Raw genomic sequence first — 17,150 nt, 5'->3', positions numbered from 1 at the left:
CTGCCGGCACAGCGCAGCGGTGCGCGGGCAAAAGGAGACCGATGGGGGCGCGCGGGTTTGCACGGGAAGTTCCGGGGCCGCTCGGGTTTCCCGAGCGGAACGTTTTGAGCGACGTCCCGCGGGCAGAGGGCGCTTCCGGCGGGCGTGGGTGAGTCCCGGGGGCGGGAACGGGAATGGGGAACGGGAATGGGGAACGGGAATGGGGAACGGGAACGGGAATGGGGATGGGGGGGGGAACGGGGAACGGGGAACGGGAATGGGAATGGGGAACGGGGAAGGGGAACGGGGAACGGGGAACGGGGAACGGGACCGGGAAAGGGGACCGGGAAAGGGGACCGGGAAAGGGGACCGGGAAAGGGGACCGGGAAAGGGGAACGGGAAAGGGGAACGGGAACGGGGAACGGGAACGGGGAACGGGGAACGGGGACCGGGAAAGGGGACCGGGAAAGGGGACCGGGAAAGGGGAACGGGGAACGGGAACGGGGAACGGGAACGGGGAACGGGGAACGGGGAACGGGGACCGGGAAAGGGGACCGGGAAAGGGGACCGGGAAAGGGGACCGGGAAAGGGGAACGGGAAAGGGGAACGGGGAACGGGGACCGGGAAAGGGGACCGGGAAAGGGGAACGGGAAAGGGGAACGGGAAAGGGGAACGGGGAACGGGAACGGGGAACGGGGAACGGGGAACGGGGACCGGGAACGGGGACCGGGAACGGGGACCGGGAAAGGGGACCGGGAAAGGGGAACGGGGAAAGGGGAACGGGGAAAGGGGAACGGGGAAAGGGGAACGGGGAACGGGAACGGGGAACGGGAACGGGGAACGGGAATGGGGAACGGGGAACGGGAACGGGAATGGGGATGGGGGGGGGAACGGGGAACGGGGAACGGGAACGAGAGCGAGAATGGGAATGGGGCCGGAGCAGCCCCGGGAGCCCGGCCCGGCCCGGCCCGAGGAGCGCCGGGGTTGGCCCCAGACAGCCCCGCCGTGCGCGGCACTAATTACAGCGGCACTAATTACCGCAATTAATGGCACCCCGCGGGCCGGGAGAGGAACCGCGTGAGCTCCTGGGACTGGGCTGTAAACGCTGCAGGTCCGAGCGGGGGGACTGACCCCGCCTGGAAACAGCGTGTGCTTTGGGGAAACACGGGCGTGACCCGCTGCCAGCAGGGGTGAAATACAGGGAACAGGTGGAAGCTTGTAAATAACGAAATACTGCACGTGCAACAAATGCAGAGATTAAACACGTGCCTGGAAAAGAGTTTGCCTCCTGTGCCCCTCTGAGAGGGGATTTCAGCCTCTGGCTAAGCCAACTGACGACACACTGAGTATCACATTCTTGGGATTTCCAGAGGAATTGTGCTCTAACGGGCCCTCACCATTTACTGAAACAGAGGGTTTAAAAAATCCCACATCATTGTTGATTGGGAGCTGTGAGGGAGGGGGGTCAGCTCCTCCCCTCCCAGTCCTGTGTTCAGGTTTGTCCCCTCTGCTGTCCCTGTGCCAGGCTGGGCAGTGCCGGGCTGGGCTGTGCCAGGCTGGGCAGTGCCAGGCTGGGCAGTGCCAGGCTGGGCAGTGCCAGGCTGGGCTGTGCCAGGCTGGGCTGTGCCAGTCTGGGCTGTGCCAGTCTGGGCTGTGCCAGGCTGGGCTGTGCCAGGCTGTGCCAGGCTGTGCAGTGCCAGGCCGGGCTGTGCCAGGCTGTGCCAGTCTGGGCAGTGCCAGTCTGGGCAGTGCCAGGCTGTGCCAGGCTGGGCAGTGCCAGGTGGCAGAGGGATCTCAGTGCCACGGGAAGGTGGAGCCCAGGACAGTTCCCCCACACAGGGCACTGGCAGGATGGGGCTGCACCAGAGGCACAGTGGGAATTTCAGTGTCGTGGGAAGAGCTGATGTGTGTTTTTTCGTTTTCCAGAGCCAGTGGAGCTGCAGTGATGGTGTGTGTGGCTGTCAGGTCAGGCTGCCAGAGCATCTCCAGTTACAGGAGCTCTGCAGGGAGATAGGAAAATACTGGAGAGCTCAGAGGAGGCCACAAAAATGCTCCAGTTCTGGAAAATAAACCCTTAATGAGTTCAGTTTATTCAGGCACATCCAAGAGAAGAGAGTTCAGGAGTGACTCAGCCACTCTGTGGAATTCCATGCCTATGGGAAAGTTATCCCAGAGCTGGATCCTGTCAACCTTTCCAGCAATGGGATCCAGTAAATGAGAGGCAAAGCTGCACAAACCCTTTTCAGTGTGACCCAATTTCCCAGCAGTGATGGAGGTTCATTACAGGAACAGTTCAGGGGGAGGTTAAAGGCCTGTCTGGAGCTCCTCAGCTCAGCCATGACAAAGCAGAGCCTTGGGCAGGGCCTGGGGAGCTCAGGGACCACCCTTGAGGCCCCTCCCGGGCTGTGCTGGGGCTGCAGGAGTAGCAGGGGGGTATTTTGGGTGTTGCTGAAGGGCTGGGGGTGTTCTAAGGTAAGCCAGGTTGAAGCCATTGGATGAAGCTCTTCCTCCACAGGGGAATTCCACAGGCTGTTCTTCCAGAGGAGAGTTGGATCAGGGCAGTGTTTGTTCCTCCACTGTCACTTAAATCCTCAGTTTGGCCACAGAGGTGGGCAAACAGCTGTGCAGGGAATCCCCTCCCACATTCACTCTCTTGGCCACACATGGCTGCAGTTGGCCCAGATGGGAAGGCAGGAAGGGATTCCCAGCAAAGGCAGCTTTTTAAGGCACCATCCAGGTGTTTCATGCCCAGCAAAAGCAGAGTTTTCCTGCTGGGACTTTGTGCTGTCCTTACCTCACCAGGTTCTTGTAAAAGGATTTGGGACGTTTCTCTCAATTATGGAATGGTTTGGGTGGGAAGGACCTTTAAAACCCTTCTATTCCAACCCTCTGCTGTGGGCAGGGACATCTCCAGCTGGATCAGGCTCCATGTTCTCCAGCAGGACAAGGCTGTTGTGAGGGCAGGAGGATTTATAGAAGGTGTTGGATGACAGGGCCAGCTGGAGGAGCCACTGACTCACTCTGAAATTGTTGCTTTTTAGTTAAGTTTTTGTCTGGGCCCCTCAGTTGAGGAAAGAGATTGAGGGGCTGGGGCGGGGCCAGAGAAGAGCAACGAGGCTGGAGAAGGGACTGGAGGTGGCACTGAGTGTCCTCTGAAACACCTCCAGGGACAGAGAATCCACCATGTCTTGATCCAACCCCACTGTGATCACCAGCCCAGGGCACAGAGTGAGAATCCACCATGTCTTGATCCAACCCCACTGTGATCACCAGCCCAGGGCACAGAGTGAGAATCCACCATGTCTTGATCCAACCCCACTGTGATCACCAGCCCAGGGCACTCCGTGCCCTGGGCTGGTGATCACAGTAGGGTTGGATCAAGGGTTGGATTTGGTGATCTCAGAGGTCTCTTCCAACCCAACTGAGAAGAGCAACGAGGCTGGAGAAGGGACTGGAGCACAAGCCCTGTGGGGAGAGGCTGAGGGAGCTGGGGGTGTTCAGCCTGGAGAAGAGGAGGCTCAGAGGTGACCTCAGCACTGTCTGGAACTGCCTGAAGGGAAGTTCTGGCCAGGTGGGGGTTGGTCTCTTCTCCCAGGCACTCAGCAATAGGACAAGGGGGCACGATGGGCTCAAGCTCTGCCAGGGGAAATTGAAGTTGGAGAGCAGAAAGAAATTCTTTGCAGAGAGAGTGCTCAGGCATTGGAATGGGCTGCCCAGAGAGGGGGTGGATTCCCCATCCCTGGAGGTTTTTCAGCTGAGCTTGGCCGTGGCACTGAGTGCCATGATCTGGTAAAGGGACTGGAGTTGGCCCAAGGGTTGGACTTGATGATCTTGGAGGTCTTTTCCAACCCAATCCATTCTATGATTCTGTGAAATCACTAAATCTCCCTGTGCTCCCATGAGCAGTGGAACAGCCCCTAACACAGCCCTCTGCATTTTGGGGCACTCTGAGGGCTTTGCTGCCTCCCTGGTTTCACATGGAACAGGCACCTGGGGCAGCCTTTGGGCACAGCATCACCCAGAGCCAGGAATTCTGAGTCCACGTGTTTATTCACAGTTGTGCAAGCAATAGAACAGGAATAATCAAAGTTTAGCAGGTGGAGCAGAACCAGCAAAGTGCATCTTCTGGGATGTAAATGCTCCATCAGAAAAGCTGTGTCTGGAGTTTCTGGGGCAGGAAGTTTCTGCTGTCTGGGAGAAGTGCTGACCCTCCCCTGCTCAGCTCTGGGGTGGAGACAGTTCAGCAGTTGCAGGGAGTTTCTCACCTCCCTTTGTGGTGCCGAAGGGGCTGCTGGTCTGGAACCCCACCAGATCAGGGCATGGGGCTGTGCAACCAGTCAGGGCTGAGCTGGACTCTGCAGATCCTCCTTTCCGTGGCAAACAGGAATTGGCAGAGCTGGGACAGGGGCAATTTCTGTTCTCTAAAGGCAGCTTGGAGAGAGCTGAGGAGCAGGGAGTGTTGTGAGTTCTCAGCTCTGTGGTGGGACAGCTGAGACCCTTGTGCAGAGGGAGATCCCAGCTCACAGAGGGTCAGGTCTGTGCACTCAGACAACCAAAGTATTGCTCCTGTGAATAAATAATTTACTCAAACATGCACTAAATAACTTGCTGGTGTGTGATGTATCCTGTGAGGAGTGGGAATGAGTGGGCTAATGACAGAGACATTTTAGTATTCTTGTGAACCAAGGTTTAATAATTTGATTCAAGACTTAATGCCTGTGTTTGTATAACATGCCTTTAAGTAAAAAATTGTTTTGTAGCTGAGGATTCTTGGTGCTCTGACAGCCCTCAAGCAGCTCCCTTGGTAACCAGAGAGGAACTGAGCAGTGTGTGAGAAACCAAAAGATATGAACAGAAACAGGACCTGTGCTGAGGGCTGAACATCCTGCTGGTTCACATTTTCATCTCTAATTGCATGAATGTCTCATACATTGATACAATGCTGGAGGAACGATGGTAGATGCCAGTGAAAAATGAAAGGGGAGTGTATATGTGGAGTATCAGAAGTCTGAAAGGCTGTTTTCCTGGAGGATAAAGGTCTTCCTTCTTTTGGAATCCATGTGGGGTTTGGTGTTGCACTGTGACCAAATGGCCTTAACTTGGGCCTGGAAAGTGAGAGTCTTGTCCAGGTGTTTGGGGTCAGGAGTAGGGAGTCCCTTCCCAGCTGTTCTCACTGGGTGATTTGGGACAAGCAGTGCTGGATGGGCTGCAGGGACAAATCAAGTAGTAACTCCTGGTTATGTCATTAACAACTTCCTTAGTTTCAGCTTTGCCATGTGCTTGGGCTGTTGCTCTGGACACAGCTCTTGGTGCTGGCTCTGAGTGGGAACAGACCTGTCTGAGGGTTGAGGCAGGTGCTGCTGTCAGAGACATTTCTGCAGCAGAAGAAAAACCTCCTGTGTTGCTGATGTTTACAGAATAATCCTTGCTGTGTCTTCTCCAAGGAGTAGGTGGACTGATGAAGCTAAAGGAAGATGAAGTGTTTTGGAGTCTGATCAGACCAGGAACAGCTGAAAATCCCTCAGCTTCTGTCTGATCACCTGTGAAACCTGAGAGTCCTGTGCCTTCACTGACCAGTGTCCCTCTGGGCAAGGCTGTGCATTCCCTGTACTTACCACACTGTGGAGCTTGAAGGAGGAAGTTGCTAATGAAGGAAGAGTAGATATAAATCAAGGAAGAGTTAAGCAAAGGAAAAAAGTTCTAGTTAATGTTGTGTAAACATTAGAATAGGTACAGCCCTGGAACTGACTTTAACCTGATCTCTCTGGAGTGGTTGGTGTCGGTTCCTGGTCAGGAGCTGCTGCTCTGCAGGCCTCACCTGCCCCTCTCTTGGGCACAGCAACTGATGTAAAAATGCATCAAAGCCTTTTTTCTGTCGTAGTGGAGCAGCCAGATTGTCTGCCCAGTGCTCCAGTCCCTCCCTGAGACTGTGAGAGCAGGAGACACTCAGGCCCTGCGTGGATTTCATGCATTTCAGTAATTTCCTCTTTATTACATCTCCAGCTCTGCCAATGATACAGTCACACTTCATGTTAAGTCTAAGTGTGTGGCTGCTGTAATTTTAGACTCTTTTTATTAATATAACACTTCTTTTTTCTCATTTCATGGTTAGTGGTACCCACACAATGTGATTTATTCTTGGCTGTCACCCATCTTGCCTTCAGAAGCAGAATATCTTGGAAGGGCTCACCCTTAAAGCTCTGCACGTAACTGCAGTTCAGTTACTCATTTCAGAGGTTAATTTACTCTTATATTTTTTCACACTTTTTATTCTGTGCTGAAACTTCCTGTTCTGTGGTTCAAAAGACACTTTCTGGAAATTTTTGATTTTCACAGGAATTCATTGAGCCTTGTTTGGGTCACGTGTTCACAGAGGAAAAGTCTCGTTTTCAAAACAGGCAGGACATTGTCTGTCCTGCTGATCTTGTCATGTCAAACTATGCCTGAACCTCCTCAAGGAACAAGCTGTTGTGTCAGGAACAGGGTTGGCTGGAATGCAGTGGGGCTGTGAGGAATGTTAGTGAGTGCACAGGGGGGACTGCACTGCTCGGGAAATCCTGCCTTTACCAAACTGCTCCACGTGGGTTTTCCTGAGTTATACAATTGCCTGTACATATTTGGAATATATTCCCTGAGGACTAAAATCTCCCGCTGTTACAGACTGGGAGGAACTGGGTTTGGGTGTTTGAGAAGGGCAGTGTGGCTGTGCTGGCCCGGCCAGAGGTGCTGTGTCAGTCAGAGCAGGGCAGGTTCTCATGAGCCAAGAGCATCCCTGTGTGGGGCTCTGAGCAGTGAAGGTTTCCTGGTGGTGCTGTGTTGGTTGAAGTGCAGAACCTGTGTGGGTCAGGACACTGGCTCATCACATCAGCACGTTGTTCTACTTTGGTGACTTAACCTGGGACGGGAGGAACCCACAAGGACCATCCAGTCCAACCCCTGGCCCTGCACAGACACCCCAACAATCCCACCCTGTCCCTCAGAGCATTGTCCAAACACTCCTGGAGCTCTGGCAGCCTTGGGGCTGTGCCCACTGCCCTGGGGAGCCTGGTCAGTGCCCACCACCCCCTGGGGGAAGAGCCTTTCCCTGAGATCCAACCTGACCCTGCCCTGGCACAGCTCCAGCCATTCCCTGGGTGCTGACCCTGCCCTGGCACAGCTCCAGCCATTCCCTGGGTGCTGTCCCTGCCTTGGCACAGCTCCAGCCCTTCCCTGGGTGCTGTCCCTGCCCTGGCACAGCTCCAGCCATTCCCTGGGTGCTGTCCTTGCTCACAGAGAGCAGAGATCAGAGCTGCCCCTTGGTAGGAAGTTGTGCACTGCTGTGGGGTCTCCTCTCAAAGCACCTCATGATCTGAATATTTCTGTGAAGACATTTAGCAAGACATGAAAAAGTTGACAAATGTGTAAAGCAGGTTCAGGGAAGCATTTGCTTCCTACCAGTCTGGCCCAGGTGTTGGGGCCATGTGGCTGAGGTGCTGGGTGGGCAGGTGCACAAGGTGCTCACTGGCTGCTTTGTTTCCCTGCAGCTCCGTGGTGGCAGCGGGAACCCCCAGAGCTGCCTCGGCAGGGAACGCCTTCACCGTCCTTGGGGTGAGTGTGCTGGGTCTGCTCAGAGGCTTCTGATGATCTGGGGATGTGCCTCACATCTGGCAGAATCAGGTAGGATGGGGCAGCACAGCTTCAGGAACTCCTGCCCCTTTCCAGTCTGTCTTAGAGGAGCTTGGGAAAGGGTTGTTTTCACCTCGTGCTCCCAGCTTGTCCTGGGGGATCCCTGGGGGTGTTCCTGCTGCAGGACAGAGCAGGAAGGAGGAGCAGGAGCTGCACAAGCTGCTGTGGCTGCTCTGAACCCACATGGAGCAGCTGGACCCTCGTGGCGTTCCTGTAGGTAGATCTTGAAGGGGAAGGAATGGTCCTGTTGTGACAATGTGATGTCGAGATCATAAAAATCAATGTCTGTTCTGAGGATCAATGTGGGGTTTGTTTCTCAAAGTGATATGAACTTTGTTTTGCATGATGGTTTGTTGGTTCATGTAGGTGGATGAAAGGGAACTGAATAAAAAGGAATGGACATTAAACCAAGGGCCCAGCACGCAAACATAGCCAGTCCTGCTTCATCACTGCAGCTTGTGTGACCACTCTTAGGTGCAGACAGCCTTCAAATAATCAATATTTTATGCTACAGTGGTGTATTGGGAAATAGATTTATGAGGATTCCATTTTGAGTTGTGAACTTCACTCATGATACTCACTTGTTTTTGTAGATTGATTTAACTACATCCTATGTTGAAAAGTTACCCAGCAGTTCCTTACAGATCAAGTGGACTGTGTAGAACTCAGGTTAATTTAAAAAGTTGTAGTGGGGTAACTGTTGTCTGATTCAATATCCTTTTTCCTCTTGAAATGAGAGAACTGTGAATTTTCTTGTCTTTAGTACTGATATTCCTCAGTGATGGTTTACATGACACAGGGCACTCACTGTGTCTGTGCAGGAGCAGTGCCCAGTTACTGTCCATCATCTGCTTTTCGAATGGAAACAAAGCTTGGAGTTTAACCAGGAATTTCTGGAAAGACTCATTTGGGTTTTTTCTGCTCTCCCGTGTGTGTGTGTGAAGTGCAGCCACAGCCTCGTTAGAGGGCACTCTGGACTCACCCGTGGGGAGGCCGAGCAGCCGCATTCCCAACCAGCTCTCCAGGGAAAGTCCTGATGCAAATGTGCTTTGCCCCCCAGAGCAGCAGGAGAAGCTGGATTGCCCTGGGTACTTCTGCTCCCCGGCCCGGCTGCCTGTGCTGGGGGCTGAGTTCATGCTCGTGCTGTGTATGGAACACGGCAAGTCTGCTGGAGAATTCACTGCAGTTTCCAAATGCGAATTAATTCATTTGTGTAACTTGCTTTTCTCATGGATTTTATTCCATAAACTCTCTTAATCCTAAAGGTGTATCCAGTTCAGATTTTTTTTTTGTTTCTATCTTTTGAAAAGTAAATTATTTATAAAATTAAGTTGCTTCAGAAACTCTTGGGTTTTAACACCATCCCTTACACCAGTGCTGTCTGTGCCTTTGACAAATAGCTTGTCATGTCTCCTTTCACTTTCCTTCTGTATAAAAGAGGATAATGATTTTTAAGTTGGAAGAATTAAACAAGTATATAAATGTGCTTTGAAATCTGAAGTGTTTTAGACATTTTTAAAAATAAAATATTGAACAAATCAGGAGTCAGAGAAGTCAAATTTAAGACCTTGATTATTGCTCAACTGCTTTGGTGGTGCTTCTGTTCTGGCAAAATAGAGCCAAAGCATTTGCATTACTTTTGATTTCTTGATGTTTTTAGTTTTATGTCCAAGGAGAAGCATTTTTCATATGCAGGAGTCAGGTTGTCTGTAAACATAAACATAATCTTACCTTTGCCCAAACATACCTTGTTTTGCTTTCACAAAACCGGTGGGACCCGAAAGGTTTTCTGAGCAATTAGCCCTGACTCAGCCACTCCGGGGAGGCTTGGCAGAACCCAGGCATGTTCCCTGGGCTGGAGCCATCCCTGCAGGGCACAAACCTCAGCTTTGAGGTATGGCTGTGCTCAGCCTCTGAACTCCCCGTTCTGTCAGAGCAGTGCAGGTATTGGCTGGGCTCTGCATCCCCTCTCCTTGTGCTCTTGGGCCTCTCCAGGGTGGGAGAGGAGGCACAATGTGGGCATGTGATGTGGCACAACAGCCATGGCCATCTGACGGACCAGCCCCTTCCTGGGAAGGATTCCTTCCCCTGGGACTGGCACATCTGCTGTGCCAGGGAGCTCTGCTCTGCTCTGAGTGCAGCTTTGCTGTCTGGGCGGTATGGACAGTAAACACTGACAGCAGAGGGGTTTGTCAGAGCAGGTTCTGTGCTCCTGCCAGGAGACAGCACTGCCTGGAGCCCTGAATCCCTGTTCAAGGCTCCCATGAGCTCTGTGGGCCACAAGACTCTGTTCTCTCAATCAAAGCAAAATAACAAGAAAAAGGGCTGGTCAGGCCATCTTTTTCCTCTCCTGGTTTTTAATCTCCTCTTGCACCTTCTCTTCCTGTCCCACTAGAACAGTTTTTGACAAAGAGGTGTTGCCCGCAGGAGAAGGAAAGCTGAGATGTTCCTGCCCAGGGGTTCTCCAGCGTTTGTCCCAGCTGGAGAGTGCAGGAGGAGGCAGCAGGAGCTGAGCTGAGCTGTGGGGCCACATGTGTGGCTGCAGGTGTGTGGGGACCAGCGCTGTGGGGAGGCTCCTGCAGCCTGGGAGAAAGCTGGTGGCACAGGGTGAGCAGCCCTTACAGTCAGGTCTGGGAGAGTTATCCTGGCAAGCCAGCCCTGGGGATAAATACCAGCATTCCTGTGATTCCCAGCTCCCACCACACTGCTGGGAGGGTGGCAACAGCTGCTCTGGGCAAAGGGAGTAGCCCAGACCTGCCCCAGGGCTGTGGTGTGGCCCCTGGGTTGTTTCAGGGAGTTGGGAATGAGGCAGCAGAGAAGGCAGGCTGGGATGGCTTCCCAGTGACTGCATCAGCTGGAGTTTCTGAGGAACCTTTTATTTGTATGGCTGGCAAATGGATTTTAAGGTGGAATGGAATGGACAGGGACTCCTTTGGCAGAGAAAAAACAGTTACTGAGCTTAAAGCACTTCATCTGTGGGCTGGGGATTGTGTTTTTAATGGTTTTCAGGAGTGTTTCTTGTACTCCTGTGATTTCTGTACATCACACTGGGATTGACACTGAATGACAGAGGCTGCAGGCAAAATCTTCACCCCCTTGGTGTTATTCTCCATCACATATCCAGATTCCTCTCGTGTCTTACCACAGTTTGGGTGTTCTAAAAAATGCTGGCAATCCAGGAGCCAGTTCCATCACAGAACATGCTAAAGAGAAGCTCCAGCCTCCTTGGATGAAACACTTTCCTCCAGTTTTGAGTAACATCTCCTAGAAATATCTTCTCACAGAACATTTCTGTGGAACTGAAAGTTTCATCTGGTGATGGCTGATGTGTTGGTCTTTGTCACTGTTTGAAGACCAGCTGGTGACAGGTTTGCCTGGGTTAGGCAATGCCATCCCCGTGGCATGGTGTACTAAAGGGGATTGGCTGCTGGTGCCATCTCTGCTCTAGCTCTGAAATCAGTCCCAGGTACAACCTGGTGTTTATTGAAGAAGATGGTTGCAGTTTTTGGTCCCATCTGTAGTTACAGTCAGTGTTGTACTTAAAAACTCCTGCCAAGTCCTGGTTTTCCCCTCAGCAGGGCAGACCCATGGGGATCTGGGGGCCCAGTGCTGGTTCTGGGCAGTTGTTTGAGGCTGGTGGTGTCACTGAGGTTTCCTGAGCCCCTCCCTGCTGTTCCCCTACCCCGAGACTGACATTCTCACAGGACAGGTCACTGTGCTGGGCCAGATTGCTGTGTGAGGGAGCAGGCAGCAATACCTGCACAGCATTTCCTGCTTAAAAAAGAGTGAAAAAGCCACTCTAATAGAGGGTAAGGGGAGAAGTACAACTGTGTTTATAAAAACACAGGAGAGGAGCATAATGGGGAAAGCTTAAATTTAGGGCAGTCTTCAGCCTGATGTGATGATGTAATGGAGCAAACACCTTTTTTTCCTTTCTTTTTTTCTCTTATTATAGTAGGACCAGTTTAGCTGAGAGCCCAGTGGTGCTGTCTGGCTGACTTGTCAGAGGTTTAAGCGCCAGAAAGTAAATATTTTTAAGTAAAGCAAATGCAAAATTTTGGGGATACGCTTAAAACACAAAAGAAAACAAAAAAAGAACAAAAGCAAAGAAAGTCTTTGGTGTACAGTGTCCAGAGTGATTTTAAAATGCTCTTGTTCCATGCCTAAATAAATGGTTTTTTCAGCCAAAGAGAAATCTTTCCTCATGATTTATTACACTAATTTAGATACAGGCCCTCTGAGCAGGATTGTCAGTTTACTAGAACAGCCTTCTTTCTCCTTTCAGATTTAATCCACATGTTGTTGTATCAACAGAGCCTTTGTCTCTGCTCAGTTATGAGTTATCCTTTTTTAATAATAATAATAATAATAAAAAAGTGAAAACACATGTTATTTCACAGCCCTATTACAAAGACACATGGAATGACATAGGGAGAGGTGACCATCTGATGGTGCCTCTGATTTGTAAGTGCCTTCCAAGTGGTGCTGCTTCTCCAAGGGTGCAAATGGCCCCTTGCCCTGTCCCGGTGCAGTGACTGTGGGAGTGCAGCCCTGACAGGAGGAGGCAGCATTATCCTCAGCCAGGATCTCCAAGGCTTTCCCCCCAGCTTGTGCAGTGATGCTAAACATGCTCTTTTTAGTTAACTCTAATTTCCTTCCTTTTTTTTTTTTAAGGAGAGCTTATCCAGAGGTGTATGTAATTCACATTTCCTTCCTTCCTGCCTTCCTCCCCTGCAGAGAAGGAGTTCTTTCTTGGACCCCTCCTGTTTTCTAAATGGAGAGGAATTACTCTCAGGAAACTCATGAGTTTGGTATTTTTTCTATACTTGGTTTTGTGAGAAAACATTTATTTTGAGTATAAGTGCTTACTTGATACCTGCATGAGAGTTCAGAAGTGCATGTGACAGCTGCTCAATAAAGCAGCTCACTACATCATGGGATTATTGTCTGGTTTTGGCCCTTTTCACAGAACTGACTCCTGCAGCCTCAGGAATTAGTGCTGAAGAGTTACCTCAGCACCTCCTGGACTGGCAGCTCGGGTGGCTGATGCAGCCAAGGGCAGAGCAGTTGCACTGTCGATGTCTTTGGTGCCAGCCTGGGCTCCTCCAGCTTGTGCTGGACTCCTGCCAGTCGTCACAGTCTCCTTTAATTCTCTTTCAGATGTCAGCACAGCAGTTCCCACCTCAAGTGTCAATATAATTATTTGCAGTGGTGTGATTTTTAAAAGAAGCTTCTAATAACATGTCTTCAAACAGAAGGAATTTGTCTGGCATTTTAAAAATGTGGCATGATCCTATTCTACTTCTCAGAGTTAGAGAAGACAGTAAAGAAAGATTGATCTTAAAGACTTATGCAGTAATGGGAGAAACAAGGCTGTGTCCTGCTGCCTGAGGCAGATGCAGGGATATTGGAGTTCTGGGGAGGAGCCTCACCCTGTCAGGCAAATCCCCTGATCCACCAAGCTCTTCAGTCACAAAATCCCAGAATGGTCTGGGTTGGAAGGGACTTTAAAACTCACCCAGTCCCACTCCCTGCCATGGCAGGGACACCTTCCACCAGCCCAGGTTGCTCCAAGCCCTGTCCAGCCTGGGCTTGAACACTTCCAGGGATGGGGCAGCCACAGCTTCTCTGCCCAACCTGTGCCAGGGCCTCACCACCCTCACAGGGAAAGATTTCCCTCCCAGTATCCCATCTAGCTGTGCCCTCTGGCAGTGGGAAGCCATTCCCTCTTGTCCTGTCCCTATCTGCCTATAAAAAGTCCCTCTTCCTCCTTTTTTCAAGCCCCCTTTAGGCTCTGGAAGGGACTCTCAGGTCTCCCTGGAGCCTTCTTTTCTCCAGGTGCACACCCCCAGCTCTCCCAGCCTGGCTCCAGGGCAGAGGGGCTCCAGTCCTGGAGCATCTTTGCCCTCTTCTGAACTTGTTCCAGCAGCTCCATGTCCTTCCTGTGCTGGGACCCCAGAGCTGGACACAGCACTGCAGGTGGGGTCTCACAAGGGTAGAGCAGAGGGGGGAATGAAAGAAAACAAAAAGAAGACAGAATCTTTGACAGTGTGTGCAGATGCTGGGAACTGGCAGCACCTCTTTGTAGAAGTCAGACTGGCCTGGCTTTGTCAGCGGCCAGGCAGGCAGTGCAGGCAGAGGGCAGGGCAGGGCAGGGCAGGGCAGGCAGAGGGCAGGGCAGGCAGTGCAGGCAGAGGGCAGGGCAGGGCAGGGCAGAGCAGGCAGGGAAGCAGAGGGCAGGGCAGGCAGTGCAGGCAGAGGGCAGGGCAGGGCAGGCAGTGCAGGCAGAGGGCAGGGCAGGCAGGCAGAGGGCAGGGCAGGGCAGGCAGGGCAGGGCATGCAGGCAGAGGGCAGGCAGTGCAGGCAGAGGGCAGAGCAGGGCAGGCAGAGGGCAGGGCAGGCAGGCAGAGGGCAGGGCAGGGCAGGCAGTGCAGGCAGAGGGCAGGGCAGGCCAGGCAGGCAGGGCAGGCAGTGCTGGCAGAGGGCAGGCAGGGCAGGCAGAGGGCAGGCAGGGCAGGCAGGCAGAGGGCAGGGCAGGCAGTGCTGGCAGAGGGCAGGGCAGGCAGTGCAGGCAGAGGGCAGGGCAGGCAGTGCTGGCAGAGGGCAGGGCAGGCAGGCAGGCAGAGGGCAGGGCAGGCAGGCAGGCAGAGGGCAGGGCAGGCAGGCGCAGGGCAGGCAGGCAGACAGTGCAGGCAGAGGGCAGGGCAGTGCAGGCAGTGCTGGCAGAGGGCAGGGCAGGCAGTGCAGGCAGAGGGCAGGGCAGGCAGGCAGAGGGCTGGCAGAGGGCAGGGCAGGCAGTACTGGCAGAGGGCAGGGCAGGCAGGCAGAGGGCAGGCAGGGCAGGGCAGGCAGGCAGAGGGCAGGGCAGGCAGGCAGAGGGCAGGGCAGGCAGTGCTGGCAGAGGGCAGGGCAGGCAGGCAGGCAGAGGGCAGGGCAGGCAGGCGCAGGGCAGGCAGGCAGACAGTGCAGGCAGAGGGCAGGGCAGTGCAGGCAGTGCTGGCAGAGGGCAGGGCAGGCAGTGCAGGCAGAGGGCAGGGCAGGCAGGCAGAGGGCTGGCAGAGGGCAGGGCAGGCAGGCAGAGGGCAGGCAGGGCAGGGCAGGCAGGCAGAGGGCAGGGCAGGCAGGCAGAGGGCAGGGCAGGCAGTGCTGGCAGAGGGCAGGGCAGGCAGGCAGAGGGCAGGCAGGCAGGTAGTGCTGGGGCAGTGTGTGAGGCTGTCTGTGTGTGAGGCAGCTGGCAGACCATGAACCCCCTGGATGGTAACTGTGCAAGTGTTCCATGCACAAGAAGGCAAAGCCCAGCCCTGTGAGCGTGGCTGAGCAATGGCAGACCTGCAGGGGGCTGGGTTTGCTTTCATGCTCACTGGCCTGATGTCACTGCTGCCTTTTTCTCACAGACTGAGCATACCTTTCCAGTGGGAGATAAAACATACAAAACATGGATCTAGTGAGTGTTGGACTTTCCAAGCTCTCTCAGGCAGTCTCCTGTCCTCAGCTCTGCATTCTGAAGTTCCTAACCTTGGTCTTAATGAATGCTTGGATTAGCTTTGTTTGCTTTTCAGTGTCTCGCTGTTCTTGGTGGTCGTTGGCCGTATTGCTTCTCCAAACCGCTTGGAACTGAATCATTTCCAGAGCAGTGGTAAATGAAGGGAGGATTTGGCTTGCAAGAACTATTTGTTTATAGGTGGATTTTGCAGGGCACTGCACTGGGTTGTGTTTCATCTAAAATATCCTCAGGCAATCTCATCCCACTTTGAAGTTGGCCATACCTTGATCAGCTGATTGTATTGGAAACCTCCAGTGGTACCTCCCAAATTAATTGATTCTGTTTTCTCGTAGAGTTCTGGCAAAGAGGCTTCTTTTGGCTTCATTTCTGTCTCCCCTCATGCCCAACAGCTTTCATCACGTTCCCATCATAAGCAGTTCTTTAAACCGATGGGTAAACATCAGGAGCAGTTTCTAAACTGTAACAAAAGTTTCATAGTTTAGACTTTTTTTATCCTGCCACATTCAGTTGACATGAAAAATCATTTTTCCTTTATTGATATATATGAAAATCTATTTTGGGTTCTTTGTCCTCAGACAGAAACATTTTTTTACCATGAGGCAGCACAAAGTATAATTCTCTAAAAGTTGGTGAGTCTTGTTCTTGGCTCAGCTTTGGTGCTGTGCACTCTTTGTTGGGAAGCTGCAGAAGAAAAGAGAAAAGACCTTGTTATTTGGTATTTATAAGACTATATCATTACTGCCTTTTGGGTAAATGTTGCATTTTTGTGTTAAAAACTGGAGTTAAGAGAAAGATACTGTTTTTATGGATATTGGTACCTACTATCCAAACACTTTAGCTCATACTTAAACAAAATGCAGCATAAACCTAAAATTGCTTTGATTAATGGTGGACTTAATCACATGTCTTACTCCTTCAGGAACTGTGAGCTGAACAAGGGATGCTGACAGTTTGCTGGTCTGCCTGGATTTATGGTTTTACTCTGAGGGCAGAACAGGATGGCAGGGCAATTAAATGGAGTTACATACACCAAATGTCTAATTTATCACATATGTCCTCAAAACTGAAGCTGCCTAATCTCGTAGTTGGTGCCTGCTGTGTGCTCAGCCCTTAACCTCTGTGTTTGGATTGCCAACGTGGTGCCAATTAGTGGGCCTGGGCTGCGGACACGGAGCAACATAACTCACTTCACATGGGCTGCCAAACAGCTCACAGATGTTCAGCTAATGGTTCTTGGCTACTACCAGCCTGACTTGGATTTCAACCCAGAGGTGAAAGAATTTATTTCTCTCCCATTACCGTCTCCCTTGGGCCATATTGTCCCGAGCGTCGGGAATTCCTTCAGTTTACTCTGGAAGATGATGTCAAACATTTTCCCTCTCCCTCAGACCTGTTCTCACGGTGTCTTGGACGTTGTTCTGTTTTGATGTTAATTTGCTGCCTTTGGTAGTTGTTACCCTACTGGTAGATCTGATGATCCTTGGTAAGTGATGGTGTGAGCTCCAGTCCTGGTCAGGAGAGCTCTGGGCTGTGTGTGTGGGGTGGGTCACGCTCTGTCCCTGCAGCCCCTGGCTCAGAGCTGAGATGGAAAGTCCATCCCAGGATTACTGTTACTGCTCTGAGTACCAGGGGCCATAGAAAGTTATGGGTCTGGCTCGTTGGGATCCTGCCTTCTGTGTGCTCGTGGCTGGGTATTGTACTCTCAAACCCTAAAAAAGGTGTAACTGCAGGCCCAAAGTTCTCCTCCTGGTGCTGAGTCAATGCTGAACAACTGCCTGGCAGGTTCTGTGGCTTCTCTGGTGGTGATGTAAAGGAGCAGGTAGTAGTTTTTGCTTGAGAGTTCTTATTCATGACATTTGAAAATCCAGTGTGCTAATGAGGTGTTTGCCTCAGCAGCTTCAGGAGCAGAGGCAGGGAAATGGGAGCTCAGCTGGAGGGACACTGAAGTAGCACTGAAATACTGATTGATGTCTAAATGCCATTTCATACCCTCTCCTCTGTA

At 52.1% G+C, this 17,150-nt stretch overlaps 1 protein-coding gene across 4 annotated transcripts in view; it reads left to right on the top strand.

Annotated features, from left to right (window-relative positions):
• The first annotated feature begins 62 nt into the window (after positions 1 to 62).
• Positions 63 to 17,150, top strand: part of EXD3 (exonuclease 3'-5' domain containing 3) — a 309,435-nt gene continuing 292,347 nt past the window's right edge. For 3 of the 4 annotated variants that reach the window (XM_071574214.1, XM_071574216.1, XM_071574217.1), the window contains exons 1-2: positions 63 to 148; positions 7,503 to 7,566. The gene's annotated coding sequence lies outside the window, so the exon portion shown is untranslated. Of the gene's footprint in view, positions 149 to 7,502; positions 7,636 to 17,150 lie in introns of all 4 variants that reach the window. The other variant, XM_071574215.1, reaches the window with a different exon arrangement.

This window comes from Pithys albifrons, chromosome 20 (assembly GCF_047495875.1).
Source record: "Pithys albifrons albifrons isolate INPA30051 chromosome 20, PitAlb_v1, whole genome shotgun sequence".
NCBI lineage: Eukaryota > Metazoa > Chordata > Aves > Passeriformes > Thamnophilidae > Pithys > Pithys albifrons.
Note: the sequence above shows the minus strand (reverse complement) of the source record. Positions and strands in the feature narration are given on the sequence as shown.